Source organism: Ranitomeya imitator, chromosome 1 (assembly GCF_032444005.1).
Source record: "Ranitomeya imitator isolate aRanImi1 chromosome 1, aRanImi1.pri, whole genome shotgun sequence".
Taxonomy (NCBI): Eukaryota; Metazoa; Chordata; class Amphibia; order Anura; family Dendrobatidae; genus Ranitomeya; species Ranitomeya imitator.
In genome coordinates, this window is record NC_091282.1 from 956,602,614 (window position 1) to 956,622,342 (window position 19,729).

The following is a 19,729-nucleotide window of genomic DNA, read 5'->3' on the forward strand; positions in this document are numbered from 1 at the left end:
TTTTACAGCGGCGGAGGAATACAGTGCGGAAGGATACCTTCCTCTTGTCATTGTGTTCCTGGAGCCCCTAGAGAGTGGTCGCATCAGCTGATGCTGCCGTTCTCCACGGAAGATCATCGTGGGACACTCGTGGATTTCTGCGGATCAGGGAGTATATTGGTTGTTTGTTATTTTAATCTTTTTTACAGATGACAATGGCTTCGGGGATCAAAATGACAAGTGATGGTTTGTAATCTATGTTATACGTACTGTATGTATGTATTGTATGTAATGTATGAATGTATTATATGTAGTATGTATGTATGTAGTATGTATGTATTGTAAGGATTGTACTCACTCAGATGTGTAGGAGGAAACAGGAGGCACATTCTCTTCAATGTCCATGTGGGTTTATTTGCTCCATAAACCATCAAGGCAGCAACAAATAGGTAAACAGTCCGTACATAAGGCTGACACAGCATTAGTGTCCATAGAAAAGTTCTGCTCTCTCAGGCCTGAAGGCACACAGGCTGTGCAATGTCCAGCACTCAGGCTCTATCTGAAGCCACAGGCACAGAAGGGCTTCTCCCTCTGAATACACAGACCACTCTGTAGTGTCCAGCCTGGACACAAAGAAGTCTGTCCACACTGGCAGACTCTCAAACACTCACTAACATGTGCCAAACACACCTCCTTTAGGTAGCCTGAAACAACACCCATTGGTGAGGTAACATCACATGCACTGTCACGTGATCATGACATCATTGCAGGTCCTCAAACTCCTGCAGGGAAAAGGGTACAGTGAGCACCCCCATTCAAAGTGAGGTATGTGGGTAGCCATCCATCCCTGTGACACATACCTCCCATTAACCACGCGACCACCAGTCACACCACAGTATGTAGTATGTATGTAGTATGTATGTAGTATGTATATATGTAGTATGTATGTTGTATGTATGTAGTATGTACAGTATATAGTATGTAGTATGTATGTAGTATGTTGTATGTATGTAGTATGTATGTAGTATGTAAGTAGTATGTATGTAGTATGTATGTAGTATATATGTATGTATGTATGTTGTATGTATTTAGAATGTAAGTAGTATGTATGTTGTGTTATGAAAGGCAATTCAGTACTACAATGGACATAGCGGTCAGAGCACATACAGTGATCTGACAATAACCCAAAATCATAGAATGAGCTCTGAGACGTGGGAACTCTGCAGACCGCAATCCCTAATCCTCTCCAAACAACACTAGAGGCAGCCGTGGATTGCGCCTAACTCTGCCTATGCAACTCGGCACAGCCTGAGAAACTAACTAGCCTGAAGACAGAAAATAAGCCTACCTTGCCTCAGAGAAATACCCCAAAGGAAAAGGCAGCCCCCCCACATATAATGACTGTGAGTTAAGATGAAAAGACAAACGTAGAGATGAAATAGATTCAGCAAAGTGAGGCCCGACTTTCTTAACAGATCGAGGATAGAAAAGATAACTTTGCGGTCTACACAAAACCCTAAAGAAAACCACGCAAAGGGGGCAAAAAGACCCTCCGTACCGAACTAACAGCACGGAGGTACACCCTTTGCGTCCCAGAGCTTCCAGCAACAAATGAGACAAGCTGGACAGAAAAAATAGCAAACAAATAGCAAAGAAGAACTTAGCTATGCAGAGCAGCAGGCCACAGGAATGATCCAAGGAAAAGCAAGTCCAACACTGGAACATTGACAGGAAGCCAGGATCAAAGCATTAGGTGGAGTTAAGTAGAGAAGCACCTAACGACCTCACCAGATCACCTGACGGAGGAAACTCAGAAGCCGCAGTACCACTTCCCTCCACCAACAGAAGCTCACAGAGAGAATCAGCCGAAGTACCACTTGTGACCACAGGAGGGAGCTCTGCCACAGAATTCACAACAGTACCCCCCCTTGAGGAGGGGTCACCGAACCCTCACCAGAGCCCCCAGGCCGACCAGGATGAGCCACATGAAAGGCACGAACAAGATCGGGAGCATGGACATCAGAGGCAAAAACCCAGGAATTATCTTCCTGAGCATAACCCTTCCATTTAACCAGATACTGGAGTTTCCGTCTAGAAACACGAGAATCCAAAATCTTCTCCACAATATACTCCAATTCCCCCTCCACCAAAACCGGGGCAGGAGGATCAACAGATGGAACCATAGGTGCCACGTATCTCCGCAACAATGACCTATGGAATACGTTATGTATGGAAAAAGAATCTGGAAGGGTCAGACGAAAAGACACAGGATTAAGAACCTCAGAAATCCTATACGGACCAATGAAACGAGGTTTAAACTTAGGAGAGGAAACCTTCATAGGAATATGACGAGAAGATAACCAAACCAGATCCCCAAAACGAAGTCGGGGACCCACACGGCGTCTGCGATTAGCGAAACGTTGAGCCTTCTCCTGGGACAAGGTCAAATTGTCCACTACATGAGTCCAAATCTGCTGCAACCTGTCCACCACAGTATCCACACCAGGACAGTCCGAAGACTCAACCTGTCCTGAAGAGAAACGAGGATGGAACCCAGAATTGCAGAAAAATGGCGAAACCAAGGTAGCCGAGCTGGCCCGATTATTAAGGGCGAACTCAACCAAAGGCAAAAAGGACACCCAGTCATCCTGATCGGCAGAAACAAAGCATCTCAGATATGTTTCCAAGGTCTGATTGGTTCGTTCGGTCTGGCCATTAGTCTGAGGATGGAAAGCCGAGGAAAAAGACAAGTCAATGCCCATCCTACCACAAAAGGCTCGCCAAAACCTTGAAACAAACTGGGAACCTCTGTCAGAAACGATATTCTCTGGAATGCCATGTAAACGAACCACATGCTGGAAGAACAATGGCACCAAATCAGAGGAGGAAGGCAATTTAGACAAGGGTACCAGATGGACCATCTTAGAAAAGCGATCATAGACCACCCAAATGACTGACATCTTTTGAGAAACGGGAAGATCAGAAATAAAATCCATAGAGATATGTGTCCAAGGCCTCTTCGGGACCGGCAAGGGCAAATGCAACCCACTGGCACAAGAACAGCAGGGCTTAGCCCGAGCACAAATCCCACAGGACTGCACAAAAACACGCACATCCCGCGACAGAGACGGCCACCAAAAGGATCTAGCCACCAACTCTCTGGTACCAAAGATTCCAGGATGACCAGCCAGCACCGAACAAGGAACCTCAGAGATAACTTTATTGGTCCACCTATCAGGGACAAACAGTCTCTCCGCTGGACAACGATCAGGTTTATTAGCCTTAAATTTTTGCAGCACCCGCCGCAAATCAGGGGAGATGGCAGACACAATTACTCCTTCCTTGAGGATACCCGCTGGCTCAGACAAACCCGGAGAGTCGGGCACAAAACTCCTAGACAGAGCATCCGCCTTCACATTTTTAGAGCCCGGAAGGTACGAAATCACAAAGTCAAAACGGGCAAAAAACAGCGACCAACGAGCCTGTCTAGGATTCAACTGCTTAGCAGACTCAAGATAAGTCAAGTTCTTATGATCAGTCAATACCACCACGCGATGCTTAGCTCCTTCAAGCCAATGACGCCACTCCTCGAATGCCCACTTCATGGCCAGCAATTCTCGGTTGCCCACATCATAATTTCGCTCAGCAGGCGAAAACTTCCTGGAAAAAAAAGCGCATGGTTTCATCACTGAGCAATCAGAACCTCTCTGCGACAAAACAGCCCCTGCTCCAATCTCAGAAGCATCAACCTCGACCTGGAACGGAAGAGAAACATCTGGTTGACACAACACAGGGGCAGAAGAAAAACTACGCTTCAAGTCTTGAAAAGCTTCCACAGCAGCAGAAGACCAATTGACCAAATCAGCACCCTTCTTGGTCAAATCGGTCAATGGTTTGGCAATACTAGAAAAATTGCAGATGAAGCGACGATAAAAATTAGCAAAGCCCAGGAACTTTTGCAGACTTTTCAGAGATGTCGGCTGAGTCCAATCATGGATGGCTTGGACCTTAACAGGATCCATCTCGATAGTAGAAGGGGAAAAGATGAACCCCAAAAATGAAACCTTCTGCACACCAAAGAGACACTTTGATCCCTTCACAAACAAAGAATTAGCACGCAGGACCTGAAAAACTGTTCTGACCTGCTTCACATGAGACTCCCAATCATCCGAGAAGATCAAAATGTCATCCAAGTACACAATCAGGAATTTATCCAGGTACTCTCGGAAGATGTCATGCATAAAGGACTGAAACACTGATGGAGCATTGGCAAGTCCGAATGGCATCACTAGATACTCAAAATGACCCTCGGGCGTATTAAATGCAGTTTTCCATTCATCTCCTCGCCTGATTCGCACCAGATTATACGCACCACGAAGATCTATCTTGGTGAACCAACTAGCCCCCTTAATCCGAGCAAACAAATCAGATAACAATGGCAAGGGGTACTGAAATTTAACCGTGATCTTATTTAGAAGGTGGTAATCTATACAAGGTCTCAGCGAACCATCCTTCTTGGCTACAAAAAAGAACCCTGCTCCTAATGGTGAAAATGACGGGCGAATATGCCCCTTCTCCAGGGATTCCTTCACATAACTGCGCATAGCGGCGTGCTCAGGCATGGATAAATTAAACAGTCGACCTTTTGGGAATTTACTACCAGGAATCAAATTGATAGCACAATCACAATCCCTATGCGGAGGTAGGGCATCGGACTTAGGCTCATCAAATACATCCCGGTAATCAGACAAGAACTCTGGAACCTCAGAAGGGGTGGATGACGAAATTGACAGAAATGGAACATCACCATGTACCCCCTGACAACCCCAGCTGGACACAGACATAGATTTCCAATCTAATACTGGATTATGGGCTTGTAGCCATGGCAACCCCAACACGACCACATCATGCAGATTATGCAACACCAAAAAGCGAATATCCTCCTGATGTGCAGGAGCCATGCACATGGTCAGCTGGGTCCAGTATTGAGGCTTATTCTAGGCCAAAGGCGTGGCATCAATTCCTCTCAATGGAATAGGACACTGCAAGGGCTCTAAGAAAAAACCACAGCGCCTAGCAAACTCCAAGTCCATCAAATTCAGGGCAGCGCCTGAATCCACAAATGCCATAACAGAATAGGATGACAAAGAGCAGATCAGAGTAACGGACAAAAGAAATTTCGACTGTACCGTACCAATGGTGGCAGACCTAGCAAAACGCTTAGTGCGCTTAGGACAATCGGAGATAGCATGAGTGGAATCACCACAGTAAAAACACAGCCCATTCCGACGTCTGTGTTCTTGCCATTCAGCTCTGGTCAAAGTCCTATCACATTGCATAGGCTCTGGTCTATGCTCAGATGATACCGCCAAATGGTGCACAGCTTTACGCTCACGTAAGCGTCGATCGATCTGAGTGGCCAAAGACTTAGACTCATTCAGACCAGCAGGCATGGGAAATCCCACCATGACATCCTTAAAGGGACACTGTCACCTGAATTTGGAGGGAACAATCTTCAGCCATGGAGGCAGGGTTTTTGGGTTTTTGATTCACCCTTTTCTTATCCGCTCGCTGCATGCTGGCTGCAATATTGGATTGAAGTTCATTCTCTGTCCTCCGTAGTACATTCCTGCACAAGGCAATCTTGCCTTGCGCAGGCATGTACTATGGAGGACAGAGAATGAACTTCAATCCAATATTGCAGCCAGCATGCAGCGAGCGGGTAAGGAAAGGGTGAATCAAAAACCCCAAAACCCCACCTCCATGGCTGAAGATTATTCCCTCCAAATTCAGGTGAGTGTCCCTTTAAGGGCTTCAGAGAGACCCTTTCTGAAAATTGCTGCCAGGGCACAGTCATTCCACTGAGTGAGTACAGACCACTTCCTAAACTTCTGACAATATATCTCTACCTCATCCTGACCCTGACACAGAGCCAGCAAGATTTTCTCTGCCTGATCCACTGAATTAGGTTCATCATAAAGCAATCCGAGTGCCAGAAAAAACGCATCAACATCATGCAATGCCGGATCTCCTGGCGCAAGGGAAAATGCCCAGTCTTGAGGGTCGCCACGTAACAAAGAAATAATGATTTTCACTTGTTGAACAGGGTCACCTGAGGAGCGAGGTTTCAAAGCAAGAAACAATTTACAATTATTTTTGAAATTCAGAAACTTAGATCTATCCCCAAAAAACAAATCAGGAATAGGAATCCTAGGCTCTAACATAGGATTCTGAACCACAAAATCTTGAATGTTTTGTACCCTTGCAGTGAGATTATCCATACAAGAGGACAGACCTTGAATGTCCATATCTACACCTGTATCCTGAACCACCCAGAGGTAAAGGGGAAAAGAGAGACAAAACACACTGCAAAGAAAAAAAAATGGTCTCAGAACTTCTCTTATCCCTCTATTGAGATGCATTAGTACTTTGGGTCACCTGTACTGTTATGACTTGGTGGTCAGGACAATAATGGACCTGATGGTTAAGAGCACACGGAATGACCTGATAGTTACTGATAATATAGGACGAGCTCTGAGACGTGGGAACTCTGCTGACCGCAATCCCTAATCCTATCACACACACTAGAAATAGCCGTGGATTGCTCCTAACGCTCCCTATGCAACTCGACAGAGCCTAAGGAACTAGCTAGCCCTAAAGATAGAAAAATAAAGCCTACCTTGCCTCAGAGAAATTCCCCAAAGGAAACGGCAGCCCCCACATATAATGACTGTGAGTAAAGATGAAAATTACAAACACAGAGATGAAATAGATTTAGCAAAGTGAGGCCGCACCTACCCCTGGCAGGCCGCAAAGACCCCCCGAGAGGCCTGTACAGACCCCCGGCAGGCCGCACAGACCCCCCGAGAGGCCCATACAGACGCCCGGAAGGCCGCACAGACCCCCGGCAGGCTGCACAGACCCCCGAGAGGCCCGCACAGACCCCCCGGTCACGCACAGAAACCGCCCACACACACAGACGCAGTTCCTGCCCACGCACCGCCCACACTCCATTATAGTGCATCATTGCACTATAGGAACTTCCGTTTACGGTATCCGATATCTTACAAATATCGGAACTCAGTATCGGAAATCCGATACAGTGAATATCGGCCAATACCTGATATTTGCAGTATCAGAATGCTCAACACTAGTCGTAACACATAAGATTTGGAAGCTGAACTTACTTTTTCCTGACAACTTTTATCTGAACTATCTGGGATGACTGGCAGTACCCAATGCAATACTGGAGGGCTCTTATCAACTACACCCATCTCTCTCTATTCTATCCATGTTTTTCACACAAAAAACTTGCACTCATTATAGTCTGTGGGGTTATTCAGATGTCCACAGATACATATATTTTCATGGACTGAGTGGTACATATAAAATCACAGTGATATTTCGAATTTTGATCCGAGTCTCAGATCAATCTCATCAATGCAAGTCTGAGGGTCCGTGAAAAAATCAAGGACTGTTTGATATTATTTTTTTTTTTCATACAAGAAAAACTGATGAAACTATGACCAAACTCAGATGATAAACACTGACACATTGATAAACTCTGGTAAAACTCTAATAAATAACACCAAGCTCAGAAATCCCATAGTTTTTTTCAACCCTCTTAAACATTCACACTATAATGTTGAGTGACTAAAGATATTTTCTCTAAAAAAAATTTCTAGAATACTAAAAAAAAGCTGTTCTGAAAAATGAAAATAAATATGGTGCATAACTTCTGTATATTTAATATTGACATGCGACTGCAAATGGTCAAAAGAAGTATATTTATGTGAAAATTAGCTAGGATAGCACTGTGCTCACTGACCTGTCAAAAATATCCAGATTAATTGAATGCCTCTTCCGTAAATTTCCTAATGAGTGCATTCACATAAGCAGTGCCACATGATTGGATTTGCTTTTTATATATCGTTGGTATTGTTCAGCTAAACCCCCTGGCTTTCTCTCTAGATTTCTCTCGAATTAGTGCACAAAAGCCACCAAATAACTAAAGAAGAAAAGATGTCAACGGTCAACTGAAAAGGTACGTTTTATTACCCTATCATATCTAGTATTGCATGTAATGAAGTATATCTTTATTACCATTATACCATTATTTAAGTATATGATACTCCTTATTATTCATGTCTAATATCTTCAGCACATACTGTATGGAAAAAACATAAACACTGCATTTACATGAATTGCTCCAGTTTTTCTGTATTATGTATACATATTGTTTTTTTTTTTAAATCTTTACTATATTCAATGAATTTATAAATCTAATGCTTCACTCAAAATGTAAAACTCTTCTAACAGCATTTATTCACTGTACTTCGTCCATTCAAACGAGGGACCTAAGACACCAGTTTTTGTGATTGATGGGTGCCCCGGCCAATTAAACACTCATCGTCTACAATGTTAACTTTGTAGATGATGTGCAAATTCTGGGAAAAACTCTTTAAGTGAGTTCACATATTCTAATTCATCATTTTTACCTTATTTGCAAGAAAGTTTATTTTAAAGAATTGTCTTCCAGGTTATCATGACATCACATCACATATTACAAGATGCGCTTGTGTAATGCCCAGTGTGTAAAGATGAGCAAATAAATTTGCAGGACCCAGGTTCCATGGCTTTGTCAGTATTCCCCTGTGTGTTGTGAATTCTGTGGCTGAATTCACTTCTGTGGTCACAAGTGGTATTGCAGTCTCTGGGCTTCCTCCCTCAGGTGTTTTGGTGAGCTCGTTGGCTGCCTTGCTATTTAGCTCCACCTGAGTCTGTCTTCCTTGCTCCTTGTCAATGTTCCAGTGTTGGATCTGAGCTACTGCATCTTTCCTTGGGCCTGCTGCTCTGCTAGATAAGTGCTTCTAGTTTGTTTTCTGTTTTTTCTGTCCAGCTTGCTATTAACTTTTGCTGGAAGCTCTGAGAAGCAAAGGGGTGCACCGCCGTGCTGTTAGTTCGGCACGGTGGGTCTTTTTGCCCCTTTGCGTGGTTTTCGTTTTAGGGTTTTTTGTAGACTGCATAGTTCTCTTTGCTATCCTCGCTCTGTCTAGAATATCGGGCCTCACTTTGCTGAATCTATTTCATTCCTACGTTTGTCTTTTCATCTTGCGAACAGTCATTATATGTGGGGGGCTGCCTATTCCTTTGGGGTATTTCTCTGAGGTAAGTCAGGCTTGTATTTCTATCTTCAGGCTAGTCAGCTCCTCAGGCAGTGCCGAGTTGCATAGGTAGTGATAGGCGCAATCCACTGCTGCTTATAGTTGTGTGAGGATAGATCAGGTACTGCAGTCTACAGAGATTCCACGTCTCAGAGCTCGTCCTATTGTTTTTGGTTATTGCCAGATCTCTGTATGTGCGCTGATTACTGCACGCTGTGTTGCCTGATTGCCAGCCATAACAGTACAAGGAGCCTCCTAATGATTCCCAATAGAGGGAAAAAAGAAATCCTGACATCATTTTTTTTTCTTAGCTCTGTCTTCAGTCTTTTTTTTCCCCTAGACATTAGAGTGCTTCAGGACACAGCTGTGGACATGGATATTCAGGCTCTGTGCTCCTCAATGGATAATCTCGTTGTAAATGTACAAAAGATCCAAGATACTATTGATCAGAAATCGATGTTAGAACCAAGAATTCCGATTCCTGATTTGTTTTTTGGTTACAGAACTAAGTTCCTGAGCTTCAGAAATAATTGTAAGCTATTTTTGGCCTTGAAACCTCATTCTTCTGGTAATCCTATTCAACAGGTTTTGATTATTATTTCTTTTTTGCGCGGCGACCCACAGGACTGGGCGTTTTCTCTTGCACCAGGAGATTCTGCATTGAGTAATGTTGATGCATTTTTCCAGGCGCTGGGATTGCTTTACGATGAGCCTAATTCAGTGGATCAGGCTGAGAAAAATCTGCTGGCTTTATGCCAGGGTCAGGATGATGTAGAAGTATATTGTCAGAAATTTAGGAAGTGGTCAGTACTCACTCTGTGGAATGAATCTGCACTAGCGGCTTTGTTCAGAAAGGGTCTCTCTGAAGCTCTTAAGGATGTAATGGTGGGATTTCCTATGCCTGCTGGTTTGAATGAGTCTGTCCTTGGCCATTCAGATCGGTCGTCGCTTGCGCGAGCGTAAATCTGTGCACCATCTGGCGGTATTGTCTGAGAGTAAACCTGAGCCTATGCAGTGCGACAGGACTATGACTAAAGTAGAACGGCAAGAACACAGACGTCTGAACAGACTGTGTTTCTATTGTGGTGATTCTACTCATGCTATTTCTAATTGTCCTAAACGCACTAGGCGGTTCGATAGCTCTGCCGTTATTGGTACTGTACAGTCCAAATTCCTTTTGTCCATTACCTTAATGTGCTCTTTGTCATCGTATTCTGTCATGGCGTTTGTGGATTCAGGCGCTGCCCTGAATCTGATGGATTTGGATTATGCTAAACGTTGTGGATTTTTCTTGGAGTCTTTGCGGTGTCCTATTCCGTTGAGAGGAATTGATGCTACACCTTTGGCCAAGAATAAGCTTTAGTACTGGGCCCAGCTGACCATGTGCATGGCTCCTGCACATCAGGAAGTTATTCGCTTTCTGGTACTGCATAATTTGCATGATGTGGTCGTGTTGGGGTTGCCATGGCTACAAACCCATAATCCAGTATTGGATTGGAACTCTATGTCGGTAACCAGCTGGGGTTGTCAGGGAGTACATGGTGATGTTCCATTTTTGTCTATTTCGTCATCCATTCCTTCTGACATCCCAGAGTTCTTGTCGGACTTTCAGGATGTATTTGAAGAGTCCAAGTCTGATGCCCTACCTCCGCATAGGAATTGTGATTGTGCTATCGATTTGATTCCTGGTAGTAAATTCCCTAAGGGTCGTTTATTTAATTTGTCCGTACCTGAACACACCGCTATGCGCAGTTATGTGAAGGAGTCCCTGGAGAAGGGACATATTCGCCCATCGTCGTCACCATTGGGAGCAGGGATCTTTTTTGTAGCCAAGAAGGATGGTTCGCTAAGACCGTGTATTGATTACCGCCTTCTTAATAAGATCACTGTTAAGTTTCAGTATCCCTTGCCATTGATTTCTGACTTGTTTGCTCGGATTAAGGGGGCTAGTTGGTTTACTAAGATTGATCTTCGTGGTGCGTATAATCTGGTGAGAATCAGGCAGGGAGATGAATGGAAAACGGCATTTAATACGCCCGAGGGTCATTTTGAGTATCTGGTGATGCCTTTCGGACTTGCCAATGCTCCATCTGTTTTTCAGTCTTTTATGCATGACATTTTCCGTGAGTATCTGGATAAATTCTTGATTGTTTACTTGGATGACATTTTGATCTTCTCTGATGATTGGGAGTCTCATGTGAAGCAAGTCAGAATGGTTTTCCAGGTACTGCGTGCTAATTCCTTGTTCGTGAAGGGATCAAAGTGTCTCTTCGGTGTGCAGAAAGTTTCATTTTTGGGGTTCATCTTTTCCCCTTCTACTATCGAGATGGATCCGGTTAAGGTTCAGGCCATCCAGGATTGGACCCAGCCGACATCTCTAAAAAGTCTGCAGAAATTCCTGGGCTTTGCTTATTTTTATCGTCGCTTCATCTGTAATTTTTCTAGCATTGCCAGACCATTGACCGATTTGACCAAGAAGGGTGCTGATTTGGTTAATTGGTCTTCTGCTGCCGTGGAAGCTTTTCAGGAGTTGAAGCGTCGTTTTTGCTGGGCCCCTGTGTTGTGTCAACCTGATGTTTCTCTTCCGTTCCAGGTCGAGGTTGATGCTTCTGAGATTGGTGCAGGGGCGGTTTTGTCACAGAGAGGTTCTGGTTGCTCAGTGTTCAAACCATGTGCTTTCTTTTCCAGGAAATTTTCTGCTGCTGAGCGTAATTATGATGTGGGCAACCGAAAGTTGCTGGCCATGAAGTGGGCATTCGAGGAGTGGCGTCATTGGCTTGAGGGTGCTAAGCATCGCGTGGTGGTTTTGACTGATCATAAGAACCTTACTTATCTTGAGTCTGCCAAGCGCTTGAATCCTAGACAGGCCCGTTGGTCGTTATTTTTTGCTCGTTTTGATTTTGTGATTTCATACCTTCCGGGCTCTAAAAATGTGAAGGCGGATGCTCTGTCTAGGAGTTTTGTGCCCGACTCTCCGGGGTTATCTGAGCCGGCGAGTATCCTCAAGGAAGGAGTCATTGTGTCTGCCATCTCCCCTGATTTGCGGAGAGTGTTGCAGAAATTTCAGGCTAATAAACCTGATCGTTGTCCGGCCGAGAAACTGTTCGTCCCTGATAGGTGGACTAGTAAAGTTATCTCTGAACTTCATTGTTCGGTGCTGGCCGGTCATCCAGGAATCTTTGGTACCAGGGAGTTGGTTGCTAGATCCTTCTGGTGGCCGTCTCTGTCACGGGATGTGCGTGCTTTTGTGCAGTCCTGTGGAATTTGTGCTAGGGCTAAGCCCTGCTGTTCACGTGCCAGTGGGTTGCTTTTGCCCTTGCCGGTCCCGAAGAGGCCTTGGACACATATTTCGATGGATTTCATTTCTGACCTTCCCGTTTCTCAAAAGATGTCGGTCATTTGGGTGGTCTGTGATCGCTTTTCTAAAATGGTCCATCTGGTGCCCTTGGTTAAATTGCCTTCCTCCTCTGATTTGGTGCCTTTGTTCTTCCAGCATGTGGTTCGTTTACATGGCATTCCTGAGAATATTGTTTCTGACAGAGGTTCCCAGTTTGTCTCGAGGTTCTGGCGAGCCTTTTGTGGTAGGATGGGCATTGACCTATCTTTCTCCTCGGCCTTCCATCCTCAGACTAATGGCCAGACCGAACGAACCAATCAGACCTTGGAAACATATCTGAGATGTTTTGTTTCCGCTGACCAGGATGATTGGGTGTCATTTTTGCCGTTGGCTGAGTTCGCCCTTAATAATCGGGCCAGCTCGGCTACCTTGGTCTCTCCATTTTTCTGCAATTCTGGGTTCCATCCTCGTTTCTCTTCAGGACAGGTTGAGTCTTCGGACTGTCCTGGTGTGGATTCTGTGGTGGACAGGTTGCAGCAGATCTGGACTCAGGTAGTGGACAATTTGACCTTGTCCCAGGAGAAGGCTCAGCTTTTCGCTAATCGCAGACGCCGTGTGGGACCCCGACTTCGTGTTGGGGATCTGGTTTGGTTATCTTCTCGTCATATTCCTATGAAGGTTTCCTCTCCTAAATTAAAACCTCGTTTTATTGGTCCGTATAGGATTTCTGAGATTCTCAATCCGGTGTCTTTTCGTCTGACCCTCCCAGACTCCTTTTCCATACATAATGTATTCCATAGGTCGTTGTTGAGGAGATACGTGGCACCTATGGTTCCATCTGTGGAGCCTCCTGCCCCTGTTTTGGTGGAGGGGGAATTGGAGTATATTGTGGAGAAGATTTTGGATTCTCGTGTCTCTAGACGGAAACTCCAGTATCTGGTCAAATGGAAGGGTTATGCTCAGGAAGATAATTCCTGGGTTTTTGCCTCTGATGTCCATGCCCCAGATCTTGTTCGTGCCTTTCATGTGGCTCATCCTGGTCGGCCTGGGGGTTCTGGTGAGGGTTCGGTGACCCCTCCTCAAGGGGGGGGTACTGTTGTGAATTCTGTGGCTGAATTCACTTCTGTGGTCACAAGTGGTATTGCAGTCTCTGGGCTTCCTCCCTCAGGTGTTTTGGTGAGCTCGTTGGCTGCCTTGCTATTTAGCTCCACCTGAGTCTGTCTTCCTTGCTCCTTGTCAATGTTCCAGTGTTGGATCTGAGCTACTGCATCTTTCCTTGGGCCTGCTGCTCTGCTAGATAAGTGCTTCTAGTTTGTTTTCTGTTTTTTCTGTCCAGCTTGCTATTAACTTTTGCTGGAAGCTCTGAGAAGCAAAGGGGTGCACCGCCGTGCTGTTAGTTCGGCACGGTGGGTCTTTTTGCCCCTTTGCGTGGTTTTCGTTTTAGGGTTTTTTGTAGACTGCATAGTTCTCTTTGCTATCCTCGCTCTGTCTAGAATATCGGGCCTCACTTTGCTGAATCTATTTCATTCCTACGTTTGTCTTTTCATCTTGCTAACAGTCATTATATGTGGGGGGCTGCCTATTCCTTTGGGGTATTTCTCTGAGGTAAGTCAGGCTTGTATTTCTATCTTCAGGCTAGTCAGCTCCTCAGGCAGTGCCGAGTTGCATAGGTAGTGATAGGCGCAATCCACTGCTGCTTATAGTTGTGTGAGGATAGATCAGGTACTGCAGTCTACAGAGATTCCACGTCTCAGAGCTCGTCCTATTGTTTTTGGTTATTGCCAGATCTCTGTATGTGCGCTGATTACTGCACGCTGTGTTGCCTGATTGCCAGCCATAACACCTGTGATACCTTCCAGCATCTTTGATCCTTCTTTAATTAGCTAATCTGGCGGGAAGTTGTGTTTATATTACACTGCAGGATCATCTCTTTCTGTGTTATAGAGGTGATAAGGGAGAGTCCTAGGAGATGAGATTGGAACAAAAAGAATTCCAGCGGATGTTTCAGATGGAGTCACAAAGCCCAAAGAGTGTAAATGAACCGATGTCCTTCATCTCATTCCTTTAACAATGTTTGTCTCTATTTTGGACAGTGGTTTAGCTTGAAACAACAGCTTTTCCTGATTGGATACAGTATCATACTTGATAAATAGCATTTTGGAGGTGGTGTTGCTGCTGCTCCACCCCAGGGTGTGGTCTAGGATTTAGGCTAACTCCAGAGATGTGCTTGTGTTTGTGGTAATCTGAGCCATGAGTTTTTGCTAACCCTGAAAGGGCAGATGTATAGACTGTGACATGCCACTTTGTTTTGTTTTCCTGCTTTGACCAAAGAGCCGTACTTATTTTTACTTCACTATGGTTTATGCCGCATGTACATAGTAAACCAGTAAAGGATTTAATGAGACAGCTTTTCCATGTCTACCTCCATGAACAGCTGAATGAGCCACTTACAGTGTTTCAAATGATGGCAACGTTCCAGGAACAAGTATAATAGCGGGGGGCAATCTGCATGTCATGGGTAAAGGTAGCCATAAGCTAGGAAAAGTCGACAGACAGCATGGAGGAACTTATCAAGCACCTGATCTAGGTTCAACAACAGCAGCAGCATCAACAGTAGCAGGAAGTACATCAACAACAGCAGCTGGCACAACCAGAAGCAAATAATCTGTTTTTGGTGCAGCAGCTCAGTGCGCTCTGCACGCTGTCAGGATTCTCTTGTGCCTGTGATTTCCATACATACCGTCACATGCTGACTAGACATGCATAGTCTCACTTAATGAAAATGAATTGAGTGAGGTCTGACAAGTCTAGTCAGAATGTGCCCAGAAGTATACAAATTACATACTTGTGCAAAGGGAGAATCCTAAAATAGTGCAGTGCATGTGCTTTGAGAATTCTGAAGCCTGCAGTCACCTAAAGGGACTGAAGACTTTTATCTCAAACCTGGACATGTCCTTCAATTATAAAATGAAGCCCTGTAGCATTCCAATCCTAACAGAGTATAATATACTCACTGTCAAGACTTAGCTCTGCTTACTAATTCCAGCAGTCATCACTGCCATTTCACTCAGGTGATTTTCAAACTTATGGTCATGTGACAGCTACCTTATCTTCCTGATTTTCTCAGTCTGTCACTGAACATTGAAAGAATTAGGAAGAGCAGCTCATTGGTACCTAACAAAGTTTGCAAATCATATATGTGCTTGGGGGGTGGAGGATGGCGCCAAGCTGAATTTTTACCCCGGGTGACAGAATACCTAGATACACCTCTACTCAAAGAGACAGTGTTCCCATGTCTACAACTATATACAGCTGAGGGAGCTGATCTACCACACTACTATGAGGTATATATAATATACTATATAATATATGAGATATTATGTCATGTGACCACCATCTAGTGCAGTAGATGTTTTCAAGACATTCAGGCCTCTTTTCCTCTTTACACACTATATCACTCTATCATTTTGGACAGGATTTGGTTGGCCACATAAACCAGCTCTGCCATCCATGGGATACACAGGCATCAAGTATGTAATGGTGGTATGCTGGTCCATCTTTCCCAATCTCCTGATGAACGTCATCGTGGAGGGGAAAGCATGCAAGGGCCATGATTATGGACACCTATTGAGGAAAGTACATCTATTACTCCAGTTTATTTGAAATAAAAAACACACTTTTCCCTTTTTATTTTAAAATAGGAAACACCGTTATGCTCACTTAACGCCCATTCTATTGAATCCCTCATCTCCTGTAATAAAACAAAAATAAAAAAACAACAATATCCCTTGCCTGTCTGTCATTCTGTCCAATGCCGTAATCAATGTCTGAGGGATAAATAGTTTTCAGTCTGGATGGTGCCAAGATGCCACCATCCAGGCTGAGAATCACTTGTGAATGAGCTACTGCTAGCGCAGCATCAGTGACCAGCGGTTATGTCATCGAGGTTATTTGATGGTCATTGAGGCTGCGTTCTCAGCCAGGCTGAACCTTACAGGACAAACGATTATTGAGTTTTGAGAAGCAGAGAATTTTATGGACTTCTCTCTGGCCAAAAGGCTGAAAATTTCTTTCGTTTCTTTGCAGACGCCTATGAAGCTAATCTCCGTGAATGGTTCAGCTATACTTGGTGGTTGTATCCAATTATAGACAGTGAAGGTAACTCTTCAGATTGGTGCACTACATATGGACTACATTTCTTTTTTAGTTTTGCCACTTTTAGATGCATCTGTGCTTTTGGAACTTCTGTAGATATGGCTACATGCTACGGACATTCACTGGTCTTCTGAAAAATAGCCCAGCAGGGAGAATCATATTCTCATAAATGTTTCAAGATTCTGCCTCAACCACCTTCTCAGAATTCTGCTTTGCAGTCACTCCATCTAATATTTCTGTCTCCTGTGGGGACTCCCTAGATGTGTTCTCCAAGCATCATGCCAAAAAGAACTGCAGGGAAGATGGGACTGACCCTGAGTGTGTTTTTGCTTCTGCCTCTTAGTTTCCTGGCTCTTCATCTGCAGGTAGTCCTTAGGCTCTTAACAAATCCTCCTTCACAGTCAAAACAATTACTACTTCTCCTTCTGATCTTACTATGGAGTATGACAACAACCATATTCTGTACTGTGAAATGACTTGTGGTCCCAAAGAGAAATGCTGGGTGCCTAAGATGTATATACCTGCTCCCTTCCTGTTTAAGAGATGTCATTCTAAGCACTGTCTTTCTGCTGCCCTTAACCCATCTGAGAGGGGCCTTAAGGGGAGGGCCGTTACCTGTCCTTGGGATCCCTGTCCATGCTTCCTTCTCCTGGGTCCACAGCCCTCTGTTGTAGTCCACATGGGATTTTGCAAGTTGTCCAGCATGGATCAAAGACATCATCTACCTATATCTATTTAAAGTCCATTGACACACAGACCTGTGTCTTGGGATTTAATTTCTAAACCCAGGTGTTTGGTGTGTTCCACCTTCTGTCCATACTGTGTTAACTTGCTTCCATTCTTGCTGGGTTCAGCTGCAACTGCCCTCATGTGCCTTCCTGCTGCATTGACACCCAGGGTCCTTGTGCCCACCTGGACCTGTGGCTTAGAGGATCCACCTTCCCAGGTGAGCCCTATGGCACTATTATCATGTGTCCACAGCAGCTAATTACTGGCCATCATGACAATGATAAATTATACCTGCTCATGTGCAACAGGTGGTGGCAGACCGCAGTATCTGTGATGTGGGAATGGTACTGAATTTAAAGTAGATTTCCTGCAATATTGATCTTTCCTTAAAATTGGCTATCAATGTTACATTTTAGGTGACTGACTTCTGGCACCCACATTAATCAGCTAAATAAAGTGTTTTAAGTGCTCTAGAGAACTCTGCAGCCTTTTCTTTATTTACTAGGTGCAGTACTGCACAATCTGGCTCTTCCTAGTACTTTAGTTCAGCTACATACACTTGAATGTGACTGAGCACAAGAGAGCTACATTAACAGGTTGTACTATAATGTATAGGCTACACTGGTCATCAGAATTAGACTATGACAGTCTTCTTAAAACATTCTTGCACACACACTTCACTCTACATCAGTATTTAAAATAAATTGACTTCTCAAAGCAATGTAGTACGTTGCTCTTTCAGATCATGCAAATAGCCTAGTCAAGGAAAAAGAGGAATTGAACTGTATTGGATGTAGCAATACTAAAAGTCAATATAGACCCTTTAACAAAACTTGCTACATGACTTAACATGTAGTAACCAATCCAGCAATTCCATTTACAGACATATACTATAGGGTGTTTATCCTTCATCAGCTCTAGGAGAAATGTTTCCATTCTTTCTGATCAGAAATAATATGGCTTCACCTATTTAGTAATCATGGCTTGGTATGAATGTGGCTCAAGACAGTAATTTTCAAAAGAAGTAATGTTTTTTAGCATTTTCTCTAGATCAGCAGGAAATTATTGACATCCTCTGCTGGAAGGCATCTTAAAAGCTTGTCTTCCTCAAAATTAGAGGATATTGTATTGACAGATTCTTCAGCAACTTTTTTTGTAATCTAGAGTTTGACAGAATTAGAATTTAAAGGGGTTGCCCAGTGTTTGGCATTGGCTGCAGCACTGCCGTCATGTCAACAATGTGGCAACCACCAGCCAGTCAATGAGCTCAGCAGCTCTACCACTAAGCTCACCAACTGGCTGTCTTGCTGCCGATGTGCAGTCAGCAATGCAATAACCAACAGATCAATAGTGTGCAGAGTCCATTGGGCATTGCTCGTGTTTATTACATTGGTATAGAACCTGGGAACAAATATTTCCATTTTATGTTTAGGAATATTCTTACCACAGTGTACACTTTCCGACTCACCTACAATTTACATCATGTACACCAGAATATCATTATGAAAGGAAAGCATTTTCATTATAGATTAATAAAATGTTCACAGGACCCTGGTAGAATGGCCAAGTCAGTAGTTCATGGCTACCAAAACCAGAGACCTGCAAACCCCATTGTGTGAACATCTCTGGCGCTGGGGATGTCAGCAGGAGGAGGCTCACATGTGGTCTAGTTACCACAGACCTCCGACAAGGCTCTTGATCAGGGTCCTGTGAAATTTTGTGCTCGTCATTCAGATGTCAGTGATTTTTCTGGAACACAAAAACAGTTCAGTTTTATCACTTCAGTTTGATCAGATTTTCAGAAATGTTTGGTCAGTGCTTCAGTTTTTACCATCACAGGTTCATCTGTATTTTTCTGGCACTAAGAAATACATTTTAAAGCTTATCTTTTAAATTGCTCTGTTAATCACGGACAGCACAAGGAATGCACAAGAATGATTTCTGTGTACTGTCCTTGAGTTTCATGGACCCATAAACTTGCATGAGTGATTTTGATCTGACTTGAATCAAAGACAAACATGTCTCCATGATTTTTTTGTAGACACACAGTCCGCAAAAACATCTATTAGGCCGGCGTCACACTGGCGTTTTAAACGGCCGAGTGCAATGCGAAAAAGTTGCAGCCTGCACGAGTTGCATCTGATTATCTGATCGCACTCGGCCATTCACGTCTATGGGTCTGCGAAAAAAAGAAACGGACTGCACTTGGATAACATCCAAGTGCGGTCCAATTTTCAAGGACTGACAGAATGGAGAAGATAGAGATTTTTTTCTCTCTACATGTGAAAAAAATCAGATCGCGCTCTGATCAAACTTTGATAAAACTATGATCAAAGTTTATCATCGTGTGATGAGAAAAAATTGG

General features: G+C 44.0%; 1 long non-coding RNA gene across 1 annotated transcript; it reads left to right on the forward strand.

Annotated features, from left to right (window-relative positions):
• Positions 1-7,960: 7,960 nt before the first annotated feature.
• LOC138658232 (uncharacterized) lies at positions 7,961-17,832 on the forward strand. The gene is made up of 3 exons (XR_011317405.1): positions 7,961-8,023; positions 16,567-16,615; positions 17,781-17,832. It is a non-coding gene; the product is annotated as an uncharacterized lncRNA (long non-coding RNA).
• The last annotated feature ends 1,897 nt before the right edge of the window (positions 17,833-19,729 follow it).